At 32.4% G+C, this 10125-nt stretch overlaps 1 pseudogene; it reads right to left on the bottom strand.

Moving 5' to 3' along the window:
* Positions 1-9235: 9235 nt before the first annotated feature.
* Positions 9236-9916, bottom strand: LOC125996284 (prefoldin subunit 3-like; annotated as a pseudogene).
* Positions 9917-10125: the final 209 nt, after the last annotated feature.

Here is a 10125-nt window from a genome sequence, read left to right as displayed (position 1 = left end):
GTAAAGAAAATCCACAAATGATGTCTTTATAGATGATTGGGCACATGCAAATATGTGAGTGAAACTGTATATGTATCTTTCATGATACATAAAAGTAAATTTAAATTAGATGAAAGCTTAGACCAGAATCCATATGATATATTGAGTAAAAAATAGAAATAGCACTTCAAAATGTGAACTCAGATGTGTCTTCAATGATATACCTCTTTGACAAAAATAACAAAAATAATTAAATAGGACTAGATAAGGGATAAAGGTTTTGCATGATAAAGGAAACTCAGGCTACCATAGAAAGATACCCACTAAATGGGAGAAAACATTTGCACAATAAGTCAAATAAAGTGCTAATATCTAAGATATATATAGCACTCATGAACTTCATCATCAACAACAAAAAAACAACCACACAAAATTGGGAGAGGAGATGAGCAAACACTTTCACAAAGTAAATATACAGATGATCACTAGGCAATTTAAAAAGTATTGATTTCAATTTTATTATGAAACTAAAAGTCAAAACAGATATAATCTAATGGCTCTTATTAAAATGATTAGAAATAACTAGTGTTGATGGAGAGGTAGTTAAAAAGGAACTTTCATTCAATGTTGGTGAGAGTGACATCTGGTTTAGCATTTATGAAGAAAAAAATACCTATAAATATTTCTACAAAAAGCGGGTGGAAAAGTGGTGCAAGTGGTAGGGCATTCGACTTGCATGCAACTAACCTAAGATAGACCACATTTCAATTCCTTGGCATCCGATATGGTCCCCAAGCCAGGATCAATTTCTGAGTGCATAGCCAGAAGAACCCCTGAGCATCACAGGGTATGGACCAAAAAGGAAAAAAATTTTTTTTTCTCAAAAAAGTAATACTAGGGATTCCACATTACTTAGTAATTCCACTTTTAGCATCTACTTTATCCCAATTAAACAAAGCAAGGGAGTAGTCAGCATCAATTTATGACAAGACCTTGGCTTTTGATGACAAATTGAGGCTGTCTAGAGAGGGTGGATTGTGGGGAGAATGAAGAGGTAGACTCAAAGCAACACAGTCAACAATAGAAGATATTAGGCATTTTGTAGTGGTGAGGTGTTTACTTTTTGCATCAAAACAAATAGCTTTAATACTGTTGCTTTAATACATGTGTGTACAATGTACAATATCAGTATTGACATGTCTGTACTAATCATTACAGAGAAAAGAAATGCAATCTTTTTACACTTTGTATCTGTTATTTAAGCTTGTCTTGACAAAATTTTCACTTGTCAGTGAAACAGAAAACCTGGACCACTGTAGAATTTGAACTTCTACATTTTATTATTCAGATATCTGTAAATATACATAAATTATTACCCGCCCATGGATACTCACTGAAACCTCAACTTTCTAAGAGTAAAATTAGTTCCTGTTTAACTGAATGTATTGAACTATATTTTACTGAAAGTTTTAGATGACTCTGCTTTAAAGATTTCTGGACTGTTGTAGTATTTTCCCTCATAATTTACCTTTTTACTTATATATATCAAACTTTTCAGAGTTAATTGACCTTGCAAGGATACTTTAGAGTTGCTCCTTGGCTTGGAATCTGTAATCTGTAATTTTTCCTTTGATCACTCGAAAATGATTCCTAAAGGCATTCGTTTACTATAGTTTGCTGCATATACTATCATATATATACTATCATAATATATAATATATGTATATTTACACATATACATATGTACATATGTGTATACATGTATATACTATCATATTAAAGTATCTGTATATACTATCCCGTGATAGCATATACATACTCTAAGATATATAAATGACAAACTTCCACAAGTAGAAAATAATAAATATATTTTACATTTTCTTTGAGATCATTTTGCCATTTAGTTATAACTTTATCCAGGTTCACTTCTTATTTACTAAAGAAACATTGAGTTCTCTATGGAAGTCACTTCCTTAGTAAAATATACAAGTGCAAATATAAAGTTACAATATTATAATTACTTATAAAATGTAGTTACTTTACTAGTTGACCTTTGACTGAAAGTCGTAAAAAGGTGATTTTTATATTTGTTGTTGACAAATATGAAAGAAGGTATCAATAGCAACACAATATAGTGGGAGACCTCAACACTGCCCTTTCACCCTTGATATGTCAACCAGATTGAAACCTAACAAAAAATACTTGCTCTAAAAAGAGAAATGAGAGAAAGTGGCCTAGTAGATATATCTATATCTGTATCGATATCGATATAGATATCGATATCGATACAGATATAGATATAGATATAGATATAGTACACTCCATCCCCAGAAAACTGCATATACATTCTTCTCCAGTGCACATGGGTCATTCTCCAGGATAGACCACATGCTGACCCATAAAATATATCTCCATAAACCAGAGGATAGAAATTGTACAAACTACCTTCTCAGATCACAAGGCACTGAAATTAGAAGTAAACTACAAAGAGACACAAAGGAAAAACTTTAAAACCTGGAAACTAAGCAACTCACTACTGAACAACCAGTGCGGTTCAGAGATGAAATCAAAGAGAAAATCAAAACATTCCTGGAAACAAATGACAAAGAAGACACAATTTATCAGAATTTATGGTACACAGCGAAAGCTTTACTAAGAGGAAAATTTACTAGCAGGGGTCCTCAAACTTTTTAAACAGGGGGCCAGTTCACTGTCCCTCAGATCATTGGAGGGTCTGACTATAGTAAAAACAAAACCTATGAACGAATTCTTGTGCACACTGCATATATCTTATTTTACAATGAAGAAACAAAACAGATACAAATACAATATGTGGCCCGCAGGCCATAGTTTGAGGACCAATGATAGCTTTGGAAGCACACATAAGAAAGGAAGAAGGGACCTATATAAAAAGCTTAATGATACAGCTTTAAAAGTTAGAAAATAATTAGAAAATAATAAACATTTTAAGTACATTTCTTTTTTTTAATTATGCATTTGTGAATAATCTTAAAAGGATATTCTATCTTAAAAATAATGTTAAAATTTGTTTAACAATATTTATGAATATATTAACCATAGCTTTCTATGCTTTATTATTTTAATGTATTTAAATTAAGATATTAGTAAATGTTAATATTATTAGTTAATAATATGGAGTTATGCACATATATAAACTTGGTATTTATTTTTTTATTAGAAGAAATACTAACACAATAAGTGAAAGTATCATATAAAGACATGAGAATTAATTTTATTGCTTATTTTAGAATGAAAGTTTGACAAAATATTTAAATATTAAATTTAAAATGAATGCTTTTGAATAAAGTTGTAGTTATTCTTCTTGCTTAAAAATATTCCAATACGGGCCCGGAGAGATAGCACAGCAGCGTTTGCCTTGCAAGCAGCCAATCCAGGACCAAAGGTGGTTGGTTCGAATCCCGGTGTCCCATATGGTCCCCCGTGCCTGCCAGGAGCTATTTCTGAGCAGACACCAGGAGTAACCCCTGAGCACTGCTGGATGTGGCCCAAAAACTAAAAAAAAAATTCCAATACACAAGATAATTTAAAAAAGGCATTAAAATTTGAAAATTATGCATTTCTTTATTTTGTACAATTTATTCCTAATAGAATATAAATATATTAACAACAAAAATATTTACCTTAAAATTCTGATGTCTTCTCTTGTTTGTTTAGGTGCTGAGAGAAGAAAGGTGGAGAGAGAGAGAGATCAAGCAGATATATATATATATACACACTGAATGTATTTCCTGTTTTGGCAAGTCCTGGTAGTTCCAGTAAGCTCAGGCCAGTAAGTGTGAAGGAAACAGGTTATGTCATAATAATAGAGTAATATTTCACTGCTCTTTGTTAAGTGCACCTTACACATTACTTATAGATTATCCATATAGCAATTTTGGGGAAATTTCCTACTGTTTATTTTCTGACAATTGCCTTCTATGATATCTATTTATTCACATTTATCAATAATTATTTAATAAATTAATCTGACTATAATATTAATGTTTTTAAGTTTATTTTTCTATAAATTAAGATAATCTTATCTTTTTAAACTCTAAATCCTTTAGACATAATACTTTTTTAGGAATCACTTAGAAATATGTTGGATTTTATTGTTTGCAAAAATAATTTTATTTGAAATTTGAAATTTAAAATTATAATGCCTTCCAGAAATTATGGTCAAAGACCCACCTTTAATTGCTAAGTATAAGCAATAGCTTCTCCTGTCATTATCTTTTATCTTTTACTACTATGTAATTTAACATTTATTTTCATTACCTACTTAGTTATCAGTGTTTAGCTCTACTATGAACCTGCACAAATGAATAATAGTCCTACTAATACTTAAATTTTAAAATGATACAAGTTTGCTTATTTTGTTCAGTTCTTTACAGATTTTTTTTGTTATTCGCCAGAAGTAACTTGGACACATGGCCATTTCTGGTATTACTAAGTCATCTAGGTTGAAGTGTTCAGTGTATGTCAGACAATGCCCTCTGCTGGGATGCTTTATAAACGTAAGATAAACTAGTCTGAATTCTTTCATAAGCATCATTGGATCATTAAAATGCATTTTTCTCTCTCGCATTTCCTCACATATTTTTCTCCAAAGAACTAATGATTTAATACAAAACAATCTCTATAGTGACTATAAATGCTATTGCTTAAAATGAATTTAAAAGCAAATCTAAATAAATGTTAGCGGAGAACATTCAACTGCATAATATAATAATTCTGGAGCTATATTTAGGAAGGAAAGTTGATTTCCCTATTCATGAAGGGTACAAATATGTTTTTTAAATAGGTAGATTATCAATAGCTAATATACTCAATGGTTGACCAATAAATCAAGATCTTTAATGGTTGTCTTATTTATAATTACAGCTATTTATTATGATTTATTATAGTTTTTGTTTCAAATATTAAATATAAGAAAAAATCTATTTTGATACTTTGATTATTTTCGATAGTTTCTGAATTCTCAGTAGGAAACTTGAAACTATATATAGAATTTGACATGCATGTCTACCACTAAGTTAAATTTGAACTTACAAAGAGCAAAGAGTTAAATATGAAAGAATTTTAAAGTGTTTTCTGAGATTTTTTCCAGTTCCTGAAATATTTGTAATACTTTGAAACACTTTATTTATGTAACAGGGATTATATATTCCATGTTGCTTTTAAGAGTTCTGGAGAATTCCCCAGGGGTTCTAGTTCCATGATCAGATTTGTAGCTTTCTCAAACCAAAATTGATCATAGGTCTATAAAGATAGTATAATGTTAAGGAGCTTGCCTTGCATGCAGTAGACCATTGTTTGATCCCTTGTACCACTTATGGTCCTAGAGCACAACAGGAGTGCAGAACCAGTGCAGAACCATCCCCACTGATATGCACCCCCCCCGGGCAAAAAAAAAAAAACCCCACAGCATTCATGATAAAATTTAGCATTTTCTATCAACTCATTTAAAGAACACAGTACTATAGTAAAGCTAATGGCCACAAGACGACATTAGTAATTTTCTCTTGGCTGTTTTTTTTTTTGAAAAATACTTCTGTAGAAGATAGGACATTTTGTAAGAACAGCTATACTAACTCAATAAAATATTACAATGCATTACAAGATTAAAATGCACTCTTCCACCCATCTTTATTTTTCTCCCAAGTAAAAATTTAGTGGCAATTTAGTGTTCTCAAACCAATGTTGGTGCTCAAGCCATCTGTGCTCCAGAACACCAGGCAATAGAGGATTACAGAGACATGTGTAGTTATGTTAGAAGTTCCATGATGTGGCAAGTTTCTCCCGCAGATCCAGGCATTTGACAATCATTTGCTCCTGATGACTAATCTTACTGACTCTTATTATTAATAGTCTACTCAAATTTTAAAGCATGATGCCTGCCAAAATCCTATGAGGATGGTAATTTTCCTTTTGTGTCTGTTTTTGGGCCAAACCCGGTGGTGCTCAGGGGTTACTCCTGGCTCTGCACTCAGAAATTGCTCCTGAGTTGGAAGATCTTATGGGATGCTGGGGATCTAACCAAGGTCAGTCCTGGGTCAGCTACCTGTAAAGCAAATGCCCTACCATTGTGCTATGACTCAAGTCCTGAGAATAGCAAGATTTATAACTCTTTTATGTCTTTCTTCATTGTTCTAAAAAAGAACCGAATTTGCACTTAAAGCTCTATAAGTAGTTATGTTGGTGGATTAAAAATGAGATATATAAATTGTTTCAAGAAAGTATATATTGGCATAACAGGAAAAGTGCATTGTAAATGCGATAAATTTTATAGATGGGAAGCACAGAATCAGTAGATTAGCTAGAGTTCTCAAAAAGTCTAGAAGCAGAAATCATTGCTTCAAAAAATCACTGGATACAATGAATGCTTAACATGACAATATTCCATGATTTCATTGTTGTTTATTATGTGGCTTAGATATTTAGTTATGTATCTAATTACCATCAGCAATGGAACTGAATCCCTTTGGCCCCTGTTTCTCATTATTTGACATCTATCTTTCTCCTCAACTTAAATTTTTTCTTCTCCTCACTATACTCTAGGGCCAAGAGTGTTCTAGAAGACCCCCATTTAAACCACTGAATTTCTTTATGAAGTTATTCTAAATACCTCATAAAACTGATATAATCTTGCATTTGTCCTTCTTCTGGCTCATTTTATCTAAAATAAAAGATTACAGTTCTATCCATGTTGCAGTGACTTGTGTAATTGCAACATAACTTACAGATGTGCAATATTTCATTGTAGCCATATACACATGTACCACATCTTCATGACCCACTCATCTGTTGTTGGAAATCTAGTATGATTCTACCCATTAGCTATTGTACTGAATGTTGCAGTGAATAATGATGTTCGTATTTCCTTTTTAATATTTATTTTCCAGGGAAGATACCCAAAAGTGGAATTCCTCAATTCTAATTTACTGAATATTCTTTATACTATTTTTATAGGGTTTAACTAGACAGAAATCTCACCAGAAATGAATGAGAATTCCTTTTCACTAAATCCCTACCATCACTGACCATAAGAAATCCAGAACTATTCTAGGCTCATGGATCATAAGAATCAATGTTTCCAAAATTACCATATTAATACCATATGAACTACTATTTAGATTGAGTGCAATTTCTATCCAAATTTAAAAAATGCAATCGTAGAGTTTATGTGTAACAAACATGATTGCAGATGGGTTTCAGACATATAAAGAACACCCCCCTTCACCAGTGCAACATTGATACAATCAAACAGCCAATTACAAATCCCCAAGTATATGTTCAGCTCATTTTTGATAAAATTCTCAAAATTTTTGAGATCATGATGAAGATAACCTTTTTAACAAAGTGTTGGGACATTTGGTTAGCCACTTAGTAGCATATGAAAGAATAAAGATAGTGTATGCCAAAACTTCAGTGCTGACAAGGTGACCTCTTTATTCACTAATGACCAATAGAAATTCAAGATTTCATATATCAAGCAGGCCTTCATGATCAATAAAATTGCTGAAACTCAAAGAGGATATGGTCTAATATCTTTAAGAACATATCCAACCCAAATATTGTTAAGGATGTTGAAATATTGTAACAAAGGTAAACAAATGTTTTGGCACATTTTATGTGTCTGATCCAGTATTGTTTAAGATAACTTTTCCTTAAATACTACTTTGTAAGTGCAATTTGACCTTTTAAAATTTCTTCTAATCATTGGTGTCTGATATAGACAGTCATAATAATTTTTGAGTACTATTCATCAGCTACACTTAATGGTGTTCAGGGAATACTCTCATCCCAGTGCTTGGGAATTTCCCCAAGATGTACTTGGTAAACCATGTGGCATTAGGAGTCAGATTTGGGCCTCTTGCATCAAAGTATGTACTAAAGTTATTAAATACTTAAAACCTTTAATAAACAGTGATGAGCACCTTATAAATTTCTTCTTCAGTGGTCTTTCTATATACACACAAATCAGGATTTTTTCATAATGTTTTTATTTTTCAGGGAAGAAGAATGCAAATATAAACCTATTACAACACAGAATATTTATTTTCAATGACTGCGATATTCTCTTCTCATAGATTTTGTAGGAACTCAATGGTGTATCTCTAAAAATTATTTTTTAATTTCATGGTTTTAATATCATAAAATACAAGTACAAAATATTGTACAAGTATACTTTTTACTACACAAACAAGAATACATTTATATTTCTGCCAGAATGTGTATCACTCAATATTAGCCATTATACCAAATATATTTCACAGGGAATTTTTTTTACTATTCTTATGAGGTTTAATCATGAATCAGAAAGCTCACAATTCATATATTTATCTTATTGTTCCTGTTTAGCTGCTTTGGAGAACTGTGAAGAAATAAAAAACTACTTTAGCTATGGGTAATTTTGATATTTCTTGTTGGCTGAGATCTTCCTTATGTTGGCATTGTAAAGACACCATGCATTTATATGGAGTAAGAAAAAAGTCTCAAAGTCCCCTTAGAGCTTTTAGAAGGCAAATTACATTATCTGAAAATGTACAGAATAGTGTAATAAATAGTTATTGACTAAACAGTTATTCATGAAACTGTTTACATAAAACATAATGACAAAAGAGGACTAGAAAGTCCCAAATTATGTAGTCAAGAAAAAAGTTTGCAAGGATCCAAACTGATTTCCCTACCTCTAAATTAATTTAATCACATTAAAAAAATATCAGCCAATAAAAAAGCACACTGTGCTAAGTGTCCAAATTCAACTTTCTAACCTGTACCTCAGTTTTCAGACATTTTGGCTAAGACATTTTTATGACAAACAAAAAAAGAAAAGCAGCAGCATTTATTTTGCTGAAAAATGTGAAAAGTAATAATACTGCTTATTCTTTTTTTGGGGAGGGGGGCACACCCATTTGACGCTCAGAGGTTACTCCTGGCTATGAGCTCAGAAATTGCCCCTGGCTTGGGGGCACCATATGGGACGCTGGGGGATCGAACCGTGGTCCATCCTATGCTAGCGCTTGCAAGGCAGACACCTTCCCTCTAGCGCCACCTTCCCGGCCCCATTCTTAAAAATATGTGAAATTAATTTTGTTTTTATAAATAAAATGTTTTTTAATTTTAATTATCATTCTTCCTGTTAAAAATCATTTGGATTTACTATGTCAACCTTCAAGGATATATTTTGGGGTATTTAAAAGAACATATTTGGAAAATTGAATGACATTTTTTAATTGCCACCATTATGCTTTGTTCTTGGTATGCTCTCGGTATCATCTTTGTTTCTGCGTTTCACATTCCAGTTATAAACCCTGGCCATATTGACTTCTGTGGTAGTAAACTGGTCTCGAAGAAACTCAAGGTTTTCTTCAAGAGAATCGGGATTCTTTGTCGCAGTTGATAAATTCTTTTCCATCAATGCCTGAGCTTCATCAATATTATATTCAAGCATTACATTTGCCCCCAAATAAACTGTTTTCCAAGCATGTCTGAGCTTCATCAAATCATATTCAAGCATAAAAATTAGCTCCCAACCAGAGACACACTTTATCAGTAGGAGGAACTGAAGCTTTGCAGTACAGGTTGTCTGCCAGTAGGAATCTGGTCTCCATTGACTTGGGGGACTTTATTTCTTTTGAATGTATTTTAGAATTTCTAAAGTCTGCTTAATTTCAGGAATCTGATTTTTAAACCTCCTTTTCTTTTGAACAAGATTGAGTTCCATAAATTTATACTTCTGGTACTGTTCATTGAGTTTTTTTAATACTACATCTGCAGTCTCATTCCCAGGTTGCTTCATGAAGTTATCTACATCCTCCACAAACACGGCCTCTGGAATCCCCAGGTGCAGCCGCCTCCCATTCCCAGCAGTCACTCCACCACAAGCACCACCATCTTTCTCGGCTGCCATGTTGGGGAAGCCTCTCTAATAATTGTTTTTATCTTGTACCCTTGTTAGTCTTCTTGTCTTTCTGCAGTATACTCATCACTAATGAGCAGTAATGTAGATGCAAATTTGGTTCCCTTTGTCAGGAAAAAGAAACTTTCTGATTATGAAAAGGAATTTCCTATCATGTAGAAACTTGCATATTTTCTCTAATTTTCCAGTTCTACTTTACT

This window comes from Suncus etruscus, chromosome 18 (genome assembly GCF_024139225.1).
Source record: "Suncus etruscus isolate mSunEtr1 chromosome 18, mSunEtr1.pri.cur, whole genome shotgun sequence".
NCBI classification, from domain to species: Eukaryota; Metazoa; Chordata; class Mammalia; order Eulipotyphla; family Soricidae; genus Suncus; species Suncus etruscus.
This window is presented reverse-complemented; position numbering and strand designations above follow the sequence as displayed.